General features: G+C 39.2%; 2 pseudogenes; both read right to left on the bottom strand.

The window, feature by feature from the left end:
• Positions 1-831: 831 nt before the first annotated feature.
• Positions 832-11,821, bottom strand: LOC143398248 (ubiquitin-conjugating enzyme E2 G1-like; annotated as a pseudogene).
• Positions 2,642-3,277, bottom strand: LOC143396576 (uncharacterized; annotated as a pseudogene).
• Positions 11,822-11,951: the final 130 nt, after the last annotated feature.

Raw genomic sequence — 11,951 nt, 5'->3', positions numbered from 1 at the left:
TAGTTGTATGTGGACACCTTTATTTTATTTATTTATTTATTTATTTTTATGTGGTGCTGAGGATCAAACCCAGTACCTCTCACGTGCCAGGCAAGTACTCTACCACTGAGCTACAGCCCCAGACTTTAAGGAGTCTTTTTAAACTGATAAGAAACTGAAAAAAAAAAAAAAAAGAAAAGAAAGAAAAAGAAACAATGAATAGAAAAAGAAAGCCAGATAAAATCTTTTAGAATTTACATAATTCTTTTTTTTGTCTTTTTTTTTTTTTTTACTAGAGATTGAACTAACCACTTAGCCACACCCCCAGCCTATTTTTGTATTTTATTTAGAGACAGGGTCTCACTGAGTTGCTTAGGGTCTCCCTAAGTTGCTGAGGTTGGCTTTGAACTCACCATCCTCCTGCCTTAGCCTCCCGAGCAGCTGAGATTACAGGCATGTGCCATTGCACCCAGCATAGAATTTACACAATTCTTATTCTACTGTAAGAAGGCATGTGTATTTGTATTTCTTATTCTACTGTAAGAAGGCATGTGTATTTGTGGGTATACATTAACTATATATTATCTGATCATGCTGTGCTATGCACACATCTTTGCCATTCTTCCTGAAGGTTAAAACAGTTTGTTAGAATTCAAAATGTGTAGGTGAGCACTTGTTCAGCTGCAGTCAGCATTGACAACTGGCACGTTGTATTGCAACCCAATTCCAGCCAGTGTTCTGCCAACTTGTTACAATAAAAATCCAGCAATCAGTGGGTAGAGTGCGGGAAAAACAGTGCCATGTTTCTGAATTGGAGATCCTGAAATAAGTGAACTAGCTGCTGAATCAATGTCACACAAAAACAGTCTCTTGGCTTTTTCTTACATAGCAGGCAACTTTCTTTTTAAATTCTTCATTTCCATCATTCCTCCATTCTTTTGCAGCATCAGTATTAGCAGGTGAATCTCCGTTAGGTTCCACCAGCACAGAAATTGCAAGGAAAGAACAAAATGAAAGAAATAGAGAAAGAGGAGAGGCAGTTCAACAGTAACAGGTTAATTCAGACAAACCTGCAGAGGGAGCCCAGTGGAGACTGACACCCAACTTTCCCTTACAGCCTAGAGTAGTTTTAGGGACATGAAGGAGTGGAGGGATTTTTGGTGTTAGGCCCTCCCTAGGGGGTTGTCAGGAAAAGGGCCTTATCGTCATCACCTCCATTTTTTGAGATGGTCACTGTTCCATGTTGAACTAGATGTTTTTCAGAATTTCAGTCCCAGATTATAATTTATTTTCATTGCATGGTGATAAAGGAATTGTCCAGGGTTTAGGTCAGGCTGAGTCAGTGTGACTGGGAGGTTACTCTTTTTTTTTTAATTGTAGATGGCACAATACCTTTATTTTATTTTTATGTGGTGCTGAGGATCGAACCCAGTGCCTCCTTTGTGCGAGGTGAGCACTCTACCACTGTGAAGTCACTCTTATTCAAAGATAGATGATGTTTCAAAATGGTGCTACCTGAGTCAAGTTCTTTCTAAAATTCCTGCATTTTTATTTTTATATTAAAGGGGTGATGGGAGAAGGGAAGGCAATGTCTCTTAAATTACTTTCTGCTGAAAGGCCACGTCTCTTAAATTACTTTCTGACAGCTGAGAACTCCTGAAGGCATTGATCCTGAACAGTTCTAATGGAGCCAAGAAGAAGACTGTTCTGGATCCTCTGATCAATAGTGGCATTGATAGTCCTCAGTAAAAAAGGAGAAAAACTGGAGGACCCAATGGCAAAGCCATACAGAGAATCATAAAGGGAAAAAGGGCTAGGTGAGTTCCAGTCCAGTTAGTGGATCAACGGATGTTACGTATTATTTCCTCATAAGAAGAAGTTTCCCTGATTATAGTAGAGGCAGCCAGAGAGGTGATAGGAGATAACTTGCTTTAGCTGGGGGCAGGGTCTTACGGGAAATTTTTTTTTTTTGGGGGGAGATTCTTTCAATATTTTATTTTTTTAGTTCCTGAAATACAAATCAAAATACCTTTTGGTTACATATCACTTGAACAAGCTTGATACTATTTTCAATACATGGTGAACCAACACAGATACTTTAACATTTCCTTTTTAAACACAATACATATTGTTTTGGAGGAAAACAGCTTATCAGAAAGATGCATGGATACACAGAGTTAGGATATACCCACCAACTTAAAATTTGGTCCATTAAAGTATATCAGTATTCTTCCTATAACAAAAATAAATTAACCCTCACAGTTGAAAAAACAGAAATATTTGGCATAGGCTTCTGAGTGAGCTTGAAAAACAAGTTGTGTTTCAACTCTGTAGAGGAACATACAAATCCACCTAGAAACATCTGTCAGAAAAACTGGTCTGTTTGCTATTGGGATTCTTCTGCTTCAGAAGATGAGTGAAGGTATACTAGAGGGTGATGAAGACCCACAACAGCCACAGAATCACTTACTGAGAATTAATGAAAATTTAATACAGAATAACACAGGACAACAGTAAAATCTCAACAGTTATTCAAATGCCTAAAAAGCAAGTTGTAAGCTTAGAACAAGTACCTCAGCAGGAACAATACAACACATTTACACAATTTTGAAGGTGTGATACTCTGTGAACAAGTGCCTTAGGTTCTGGAACCCTGGGACAACAAAACATACAAAGAAAGAATATATCCAAGCTGCTTAACCTTCGACCATTCTCTTGAGTATTAAACTCAGGCCACCTTTGGCCACTTGCAGGGGTGTCTTTTCTTGCTTATTCTCAATGTATATACTTGCTCCTTGGGACACCAGCAGCTTTGCTTCTTCTACTCTCTCCTCGTCACAGGCTAAGTGTTCTTGGCTGCTGCCCGGTGCTTTGCTGTAGACTCATAATGATCCTTAGCATCTGGATTAGCTCCACCTTCTAGTAACATGACAGCAATCTCATGCCTGTTTTTGGAAGCTGCATAATGTAGGGAAGTACAGCCATTTGGATTGATGGCATTCACTTGTGCACCTTTTCCCAGGAGCGCCTTTACAATTTCATCCGGGCCAGCAGAAGCAGCAATATGAAGAGGAGACCAGCCTGCATCATCTTTATCATTCACTGGCACTCCAAGTTGCAGCAAGAACTCAACAATTTCAGTATGTCCGGCTGAACATGCCCAATGCAATGCAGTTCTGCTGTCCTGGTCAGTTCTAGTAGCCAGTGATTTATCAGCCAGGATGCTCTCCTTCAACTCCTCCAGCTTCCAGCTGTAGGCCAGGTTGCAGACCATCAGGTTAGACACACACCCCTCCATTTCGCTTCCCCAGGATCTCGGTTACAGGAAATTTTAACAGGAGTGTGGTGGGTAGTCACTGTAGGCTTGGAGGTGTCTTACACACTGTGGTGACACCTCAGGGAGAAGCATTAACAGGGATGTTAGAGGGGAAGGAAAAGCTTCTGGTCAGCATAAAAGGATAAAGAAAGCAGAGGAGTGTGGAGAGCTATGGTGGGAATTAAAATGAATGGAGGCCTTGAATTGGATTAGGATGTCCCTGCCAAGGATAGGAGTTGGACACCCAAGCCTGACTGAGGCCTGACTGTCGTCTGATTTCCCTTTTAAGCCAACCTAAGAGACAAATATTAGAGCCAGATAATCATACCAGTGAAAAACAGATTGAGTTTACATTTGTAGGAGATTAAGAAATTTTTTTGGTTTCAAATTGACTTAGACTAAATTTGTGACTCTGGCAGTGTCTTATATAACCCTTTCTAACTTCCCAGTTTTATTTACTTGCAGGAAGACAGACACAAGTGTACATTTCAAGTTACATTAAAAGAGTCATTGCTTTTTTCTTAACATGGAGGTGGGATTGTGTTTTGGTTATACTCTCTTGCTAGGTGTTTAAGACCAAACTGGTCAAAATTGACCTTTTTCTTTACTCTTAGGGTCAATTGAGATTCATTAGAGTTCACTCTTGGGAACATGTGAGAAGACTCCTGGCTCCTTTAGCCTTCTTCTACCAGTCACGCCACCTGCCATAGTGAGTCAGGGTCATGCTGACCATATGTGGTTTCCTTTGGAGGTATCAGGGACATTTCCCTTTCTGATGACATTTCCCTTTCTGGTGACATTTCTCTTTGCAAAATGTGCACTGTTTAGCTCCCTGTTCTCTAGGGTCCTTTCCATCCCCCTGATCAAGAGGTTCAGTGATTCATCTGCATTGCAGGGCCCTTAGAGGGGTCTCATCAATCCCTGGATCCTAGCCAACCTTAGGGAACAAGAGATAAAATGTTGGATACTTTTCCCTTGGCCCTTTTACTTCCTTGATTAGAGTCTCTACGTTTTTAGTTTTAAACATCCAGCAGGCCAATTTCAGCAGTCTTAGTGGTAATAATGGGTTATAACTTCAGTGTCTACAATTTGACAGTTATCAATTCATTGAATTGGGGTCAGTATTAGTACTAGAAGTCAGCATTATATCCTATCAATCCTGGAGGTGAAGCCTTATTGTCTTTTTTTTTTTTTTTTTGAGGATTGTTTCCATTTTATTATTGATTTTTTAAAATGAATGACAGCAGAATGCATTACAATTCTTTTTAAAAAATATATTTTTAGTTGTTGATGGGAATTGAACCTAGTACCTCACATATGTGAGGCAAGCACTCTACCAATGAGCCACAACCCCAGTCCTACAATTCTTATTACACATATAGAGCACAATTTTTTATTTCTCTGGTTTACATAAAGAATGTTGACACCAATTTGTGTCTTCATATATGTTTTTTGGATAATGATGTCCATCATATTCCACCATCATTGCTAACCCCCTGTCCCCTCCCTTCCCCCCACCCCTCTAACCTATCTAGAGTTCATCTACTCCTCCCATGCTCTCCTCCCTACCCCACTATGAGTCAGTCACCTTATATCAGAGAAAACATTCAGCATTTGTTTTTTGGGGATTGGCTAACTTCACTTAGCATTATTATTTTCCCGAACTCCATCCATTTACTTGCAAATGCCATGATTTTATTCTCATTTATTACTGAGTAATATTCCATTGTGTATATATGCCACTTTTTTTTATCCACTCATCTACTGAAGGGCATCTAGATTGGTTCCATAGTTTAGCTACTGTGAATTCTGTTTCTATAAACATTGATGTGGCTGTGTCCCTGTAGTATGCTGTTTTTAAGTCCTTTGGGTATATACCCAAGTGGTGAAAGAGGGCATCCCTGTCTTGTTCCAGTTTTTAGAGGGAATGCATTCCATTTAGAATGATGTTGGCCTGGGGCTTAGTGTCAATAACCTTTATGATGTTGAGATATGTTCCTGTTATCCCTAGTTTTTCTAGTGTTTTGAACATAAAGGGGTGCTGTATTTAGTCAAATGCTTTTTCTGCATCTATTGAGATGGTCATATGATTCTTATCTTTGAGTCTATTGATGTGATGAATTACATTTATTGATTTCTGTATTTGAACCAACCTTGCATCCCTTGGATGAATCCTACTTGATTGTGGTGTACAGTCTTTTTGATATGTCTTTATATTCGATTTGCCAGAAGTTTATTGAAAATTTTTGCATCTATGTTCATTAGAGATATTGGTCTGAAGTTTTCTTTCTTTGATATGTCTTTGCGTCTATGCCTGGTTTTGGAATCAGAGTGATTTTGGCCTCATAGAGTTTGGAAGTACTGCTTCTTTTTCTACTTCCTAAAATAAATTGAAGAGTATTGGTATTGGTTCTTCTTTAAAGGTCTTGTAGAACTCGGCTGTGTATCCATTCAGTCCTGGGCTTTTCTTGGTTGGTAGTTTTTTGATGGCATCTTCTATTTCATCACTTGATATTGGTCTGTTTAAATTGTGTACATCATCCTGATTCAATCTGAGCAAATCGTATGACTTAAGAAATTTGTTGATGCCTTCAATATCTTCTATTTTATTGGAATATAAGTTTTCAAAATAATTTCTAATTATCCTCTGTAATTCTGTAGTGTCTGTTTTGATATTGCCTTTTTCATCATGTATGCTGGTAATTTGAGTTCTCTCTCTCCTTCTCTTTGTTAGCATAGCTAAGCATTTGTCAATTTTATTTATTTTTTCAAAGAACCAACTTTTTGTTTTGTCAATTTTTTCAATTGTTTCTTTGTCTCAATTTCATTGATTTCAGTTCTAATTTTAATTATTTCTTGCCTTTTACTGCTTTTGCTGTTGTTCTTTTTTCTCCTATGGCTTTGAGATGTAATGTTAGGTCATTTATTTATTTACTTTTTATTTTTTTAATAATGAACTCTATGCAATAAACTTTGCTAGTAGTAGTGCTTTCATAGTGTCCAGAGATTTTGATATGTTGTGTCTATGTTCTCATTTACCTCTAAGAATTTTTTAATCTCCTTCTTGATGTCTTCTGCAACCCATTGTTCATTCAGTAGCATATTGTTTAGTCTCCAGGTGTTGGAGTAATTTTTATTTTTCATTTTGTCATCAATTTCCAATTTTATTCCATTATGATATGATAAAATGCAGGGTAGTATCTCTACTTTTTTGTATTTGCTAAGAGTTGCTTTGTGGCATATTATATGGCCTATTTAGAGAAGGATTCATGTGCTGCTTAAAAGAAAGTGTATCTACTTGATGTAGGTTGAAATATTCTATATATGTCAGTTAAGTCAAAGATATTAATTGTATTATTGATATCTATAGTTTCTTTATTCAACTTTTGTTTGGAAGATATATCCAGTGGTGAGAGAGGTGTGTTAAAGTCACCTAAGATTATTGTGTTGTGGTCAATTTGATTCTTGAACTTGAGAAGAGTTTGTTTGATGAACATAGCTGCTCCATTGTTTGGGACATATATATTTATGATTGTTATGTCTTGTTGGTGTATGGTTCCCTTGAGCAGTATGTAATTTCCATCTTTATCCCTTTTGATTAACTTTGGCTTGAAGTCTACTTTATTTGATATGAGTATGGAAACCCCTGCTTGCTTCCACAGTCCATATGAGTGGTATGGTTTTTCCCAACCTTTCACCTTCAGTCTGTGTATGTCTTTTCCTATCAGATGGGTCTCCTGGAGGCAGCATATTATTGGGTCTTTTTTTAATCCAATCTGCTAGTCTATGTCTTTTGATTGGTGAGTTTAAGCCATTAACATTCAGGGTTATTATTAAGACATAGTTTGTATTCCCAGCCATATTCATTTATTTTTGACATTTAACTTGACTTGATTTTCTTCTTTGATTAGTTTTTCCTTTAGGGTACTACTTTCTTCTGCTGATTTGCATTGTTGTTTTTTGTTTCCTCTTCATGGAATATTTTTCCAAGGATATTTTGTAGTGCCAGTTTTCTAGCTATAAATTCTTTTAACTTTTGTTTATCATGGAAGGATTTTATTTCATCATGAAACCTAAAGCTTAATTTTGCTAGATACAAGATTTTTGGTTGGCATCCATTTTCTTTACGAGCTTGGTATATGTTGTTCCAGGGTCTTCTAGCTTTTAGGGTCTGGATTGAAAAATATGCTGTTATCCTACTTGGTTTTCCCCCTATATGTAATCTGATTCCTTTCTCTTGTGGCTTTTAAAATTCTCTCCTTTTTTTGTTATGTTGGGCATTTTTATTATAATGTGCCTTAGTGTGGATATGTTGTGATTTTGCACATTCAGCATCCTGTAGGTGAAGCCTTATTGTCTTAATTCAGGCTGTTCTGTTTGGCTTTCTCCCTCTCAAGTTAGGGAGGTGGAGAGGGAGAAGAGAAAGAGAAAGGGGAAAAAAGTGTCAGTTTTGAAATAAGCCACAGTGGCCAGGCAGCAAAGGTTACTTTTAAAAATGGACCTCTATTACATAAAGAGCAGATCAATATTTTAAGGAGACCTTGTTATTTCTAAACATAGAGAATTAGAATATTAAAAGTTAACCTTACAAAAAACCTTGAATAATTTCCTGCTGATTATAGCCAACTTGATCACATACAGGAACGTTTTATTATTATTATTATTATTATTATTATTATTTAGTTGTAGATGGACACAACACCTTTACATTATTTATTTATTTTTATGTGGTGCTGAGGATCAAACCCAGTGCCTCACACATGAGAGGCAAGAGCTCTTCCACTGAGCCACAACCCCAGTCCACATATAGGAACTTTTTGAGATTCACCTTCTAAAAACCTTTTGCAACCGACTTAGACATTCTACAACTTATTTATATCCTTAGCTTTGTCCTTTTTCATCTTGGACTTTAGCACAAAATATTTCTTTATCATATAACATACTTTCTCATCCATAAACATTTATTTTTCCTCTGATTTTCCATACTGACACATCTCCCTGGCTGCGAGGCCCACAGCCAGTCTATGGGTCCCTCCCAAGAGTGTCTGAGGAGTGGTAGAGTAGTGGAGTGGCAGCGTGGGTGGTTTGGAGCACAGGTGGCATGGCCTGTGGCCACATGGAGCCCATCATGCAGGTGTTGCAGTCGTGAGGTGTTAAAAACCAAGGCGTGCAGACCTGTCACCCTTTGGCAGCCAGGTCTAGGCACGGAACAGATGTCTGCTGCAGCTACACAGCACAGCAGCCCAAAAACTGTGAATATAGATTGTCCAATGAATGACCTCAACCTCCTGCTTCCTGACCTGTGGTGAGAAAATGGAAGTGAGGCAGATCTGAATGGAAGTTGGGACTCAAGAGTTGACCAACAGCATTAGTACATTTCTGAATCTTAATTAGTGTAAGTTTGGGGCTGGGGTTGTGGCTCAGCAGTAGAGTGCTCGCTTAGCACATGCAGGGCCCTGAGTTCGATCCTCAGCACTACATTAATAAATAAATAAATAAATAAATAAATAAATAAATATATTGTAAAAAAAATCGCATAAGTTTGGATCAATAGCAGTGATTCGAGTGCTTTATAAACCCATAGACTAGCGCACATACAGATGGAGAAAACCTGCTATCAGGTCTCCTCTTGCATTGCAAGAGTTTTGTTTCTGCTTCTGTTCTTCAATAAATCCTTACACTCACTCATCCTTGTCTATGGATTTCATTCTTTGAATTCACTAGACAATAACCCTGAAAGAAGAAGAAGAAATTGATGGTGGGCCGAGGGCATGGCCTGCCATTAAGAGCAGCAACACTTCTCAGCGGCCTGCAGCTTGTGCAGACCCCACCTGCCAGCAGACGCAGTGAATCAGGTATCATCTTAAAACTTCAGTTTCAATACTAAAATATATTTTTATACCTATAATGTTCTGGATCTCTTTTCTAGTTTCAGACTCTTTCTTAAATTCATATTCTGAAACAAACCTTATGTCCCACACGTAGGGAGCAAAAGTCATTACACAATATCTATCAGATTTAGCCTTTTAGAAATTAAAATAGAGCCAGTCATAGATTTTTACAGTATTACCCGGATATGGGGTGGGCCTGTGCAGTTGGGAATGTTAGGGGTAGAGCCTGTTAGCTGTGGTGGGTGCTGAAATCAAAGGTTCAGGGGGCCACTCATCTTCCATAGAGGCATATCTACTCCCACCATCACTACTGTTTATTTTCCTCCTTAGGATTTTCCAAAGGAGAAGCTCTTTTTTTCCTTTTCCAGTGTATTTGAGAGTTAACCCTTAAGTGATTGGCCTCTGAATAAGGTCAGCATGAAAAAGCATACACAGGAGGAAAAAAAAAAAAAACCCAGTTAGACAAAACAAGACTAATCAGACAAAATATACTAATTTAAGCATGCAGGATTAAAGGTAAATTCACCAGAAAAAGACAGAGGCTTTGAGATAAAAAGTGATGTGGTCATAATTACCATAATGGTATATGGTACATCTTTAGCAGAACAGAGTACAAGAAACTTACTGAAAGAGCAGAATCCCAGAGTAAGAAAAGAGGAAACAGTCTGTTATGTTCCACATCCACTTGTATTTAAAAGGGACATTTTTTTCTTTCTGACTTCCAAACAGCTTGGGCACTTGCTCCTGTAGCTTACATTTCAGACGGCTATCAGGCAGGCAGCTAAGAAACAAGGAAAGCTGCCCTATTGAGCATGGGAGGCAAAAAATTCTGAGTGATGTCCCCAATTAAGAAGGCAAAAAATCAGATTTCCCGAACTAGGAGAGATAAGAGGAAGTGTACTGTAATTAAATGATATAGAACTTTGGGTTTTTCTGTGCAGGATGAGGGGGAAATACAGAAGAAAAGGTATCTTGTGAAAATCTAAAGAAGGCAGTCTGATAAGAAAGCCTGTAGGTTTCTAGAGACTCTATTTAGCACTTGACAGAGAGAAAGTGAAATAATTGAGAGTCAGCAAGACATGAAGTTGGGAGTAGCCTGACCATCAGGGTATACATGTAGAAATAGGCATTTCTTCAGATAAGGAGACTGACTCACACTGGGGATTAACAGATCACCTCTTTCCCAAAGACCTCGGATCAGACTAAGACTTTGTCTTGGTCTGATCTTTTGTGCAGCAATGGGGAGTCACCCCAATCTTCTGCTTGCAATTGTCCCAAGCCCTCCTCTGTGCCAAGCACAAATTCCCTCCCCCAGAAAGGAAACTGAAGCAAGTCAGGACCAGCATTCCCAACACCTAAGTGACGGGGATCGGCTCCATCTGTCCAGACCAGCAGCTGTGTTAGTCACTTTTAACCAGCTGACAGGTGCCAGGCATTTAAAGACAGTTTGTCCACTAATGAAAGAGCAAGAGAAATGAGAGCTCCCTTGTCTACATTGTTCACACTTCAAGAGAGAGGAGAGGGGGCTCACCAGTAACACAGGTTTATCAGGACAAACCTGCAGAGAGGGCCCAGTAGAGACTGAGACCTGTCTTCCGCTTTCAGCCTGGGGTGGTTTAGGGGCGTGAGGGAATGGGGGAATTAGGTCCTTGCTAGAGAGTTGTCAGGGAAAGGGCCTGTGGTCAACACCTCTGTTCTTTGAGGTGGCAACTGATCCATGTCAAACCAGGTGTTTTTCAGAATTTCAGTCCCAGATAATGGTTTTCCTTCTTTGTATGAAGATGGAGTATTTTCTGGAGTTTAGGTGAGGTTGAGTCAGAGTGACCATGAGGTGATGGAGGACATGTTTCAAAATGGTGTTTCCAGTATCAAGTTCTTCCCAACAAAAATGACAATAAACATGATGGTTTCCACAGTGTGGATAGGAAGCCAGTATTCCTTTGGCTTTTCATGACCATATTTATCCTTCCTAGACTCATGAAGAATAGAAATACAAACATCATCATTTTTATCAACACTTGTGTGCCAGATTTCTGTAATGAATTTCATTTTAGGAGGCTGGAAGGAATAATATTTGGGGAAAGTGAGATGAGTCTTAAAAACACCACATTCTTTTTTTTTTTTTTTTTTTTTTTTTGGCGGGCAGGGGAGGGGGGTGCGCAGGGAGAGGACTGGGGATTGAACTCAGGGGCACTTGGTCACTGAGCCACATTCCCACATTCCCAGCCCTATTTTGTATTTTATTTCGGTACAGGGTCTCACTGAGTTGCTTAGCACCTCACTGTTGCTGAGGCTGGCTTTGAACTCACAATCCTCCTGCCTCAGCCTCCCCAGCCACTGGGATTACAGGTGTGTGCCTCTGAGCCTGGCTAAATAAAAACACCACATTGCATCTGGAGGACCAATAATGACTTCCCATCAGTAGAAATCGTTGTCATCTATTAAACATGCTGAAAAGCCTTCCATGGAATTTTTGTTGAGTTAGAGAGGCTGCAACGAGCTCATCTTTTAGGCAGAACCCCAATGAGGCACAGGTCAATGTACTATCGTATAAGGAAGGTCAGTAGTGAGAAGTGGTACAGAAAACATCTGCCAGCTGTGTTTGCAGTAGCAGGAGGGACTGGAGTTTCATCATCCTTCCTGCCTTGGGCCAAGCTAGTGCCAGGGCTTCCAAAGGGCCAGGGGCAGCTATAGTTGGGTGTAATCAGAGATACCAGCCTAGCAACAGGCATGCCAAAGCTACGAGAGGCACGTGTATAATCTAT

Source organism: Callospermophilus lateralis, chromosome 4, assembly GCF_048772815.1.
Source record: "Callospermophilus lateralis isolate mCalLat2 chromosome 4, mCalLat2.hap1, whole genome shotgun sequence".
Classification (NCBI taxonomy): domain Eukaryota; kingdom Metazoa; phylum Chordata; class Mammalia; order Rodentia; family Sciuridae; genus Callospermophilus; species Callospermophilus lateralis.
Note: the sequence above shows the minus strand (reverse complement) of the source record. Positions and strands in the feature narration are given on the sequence as shown.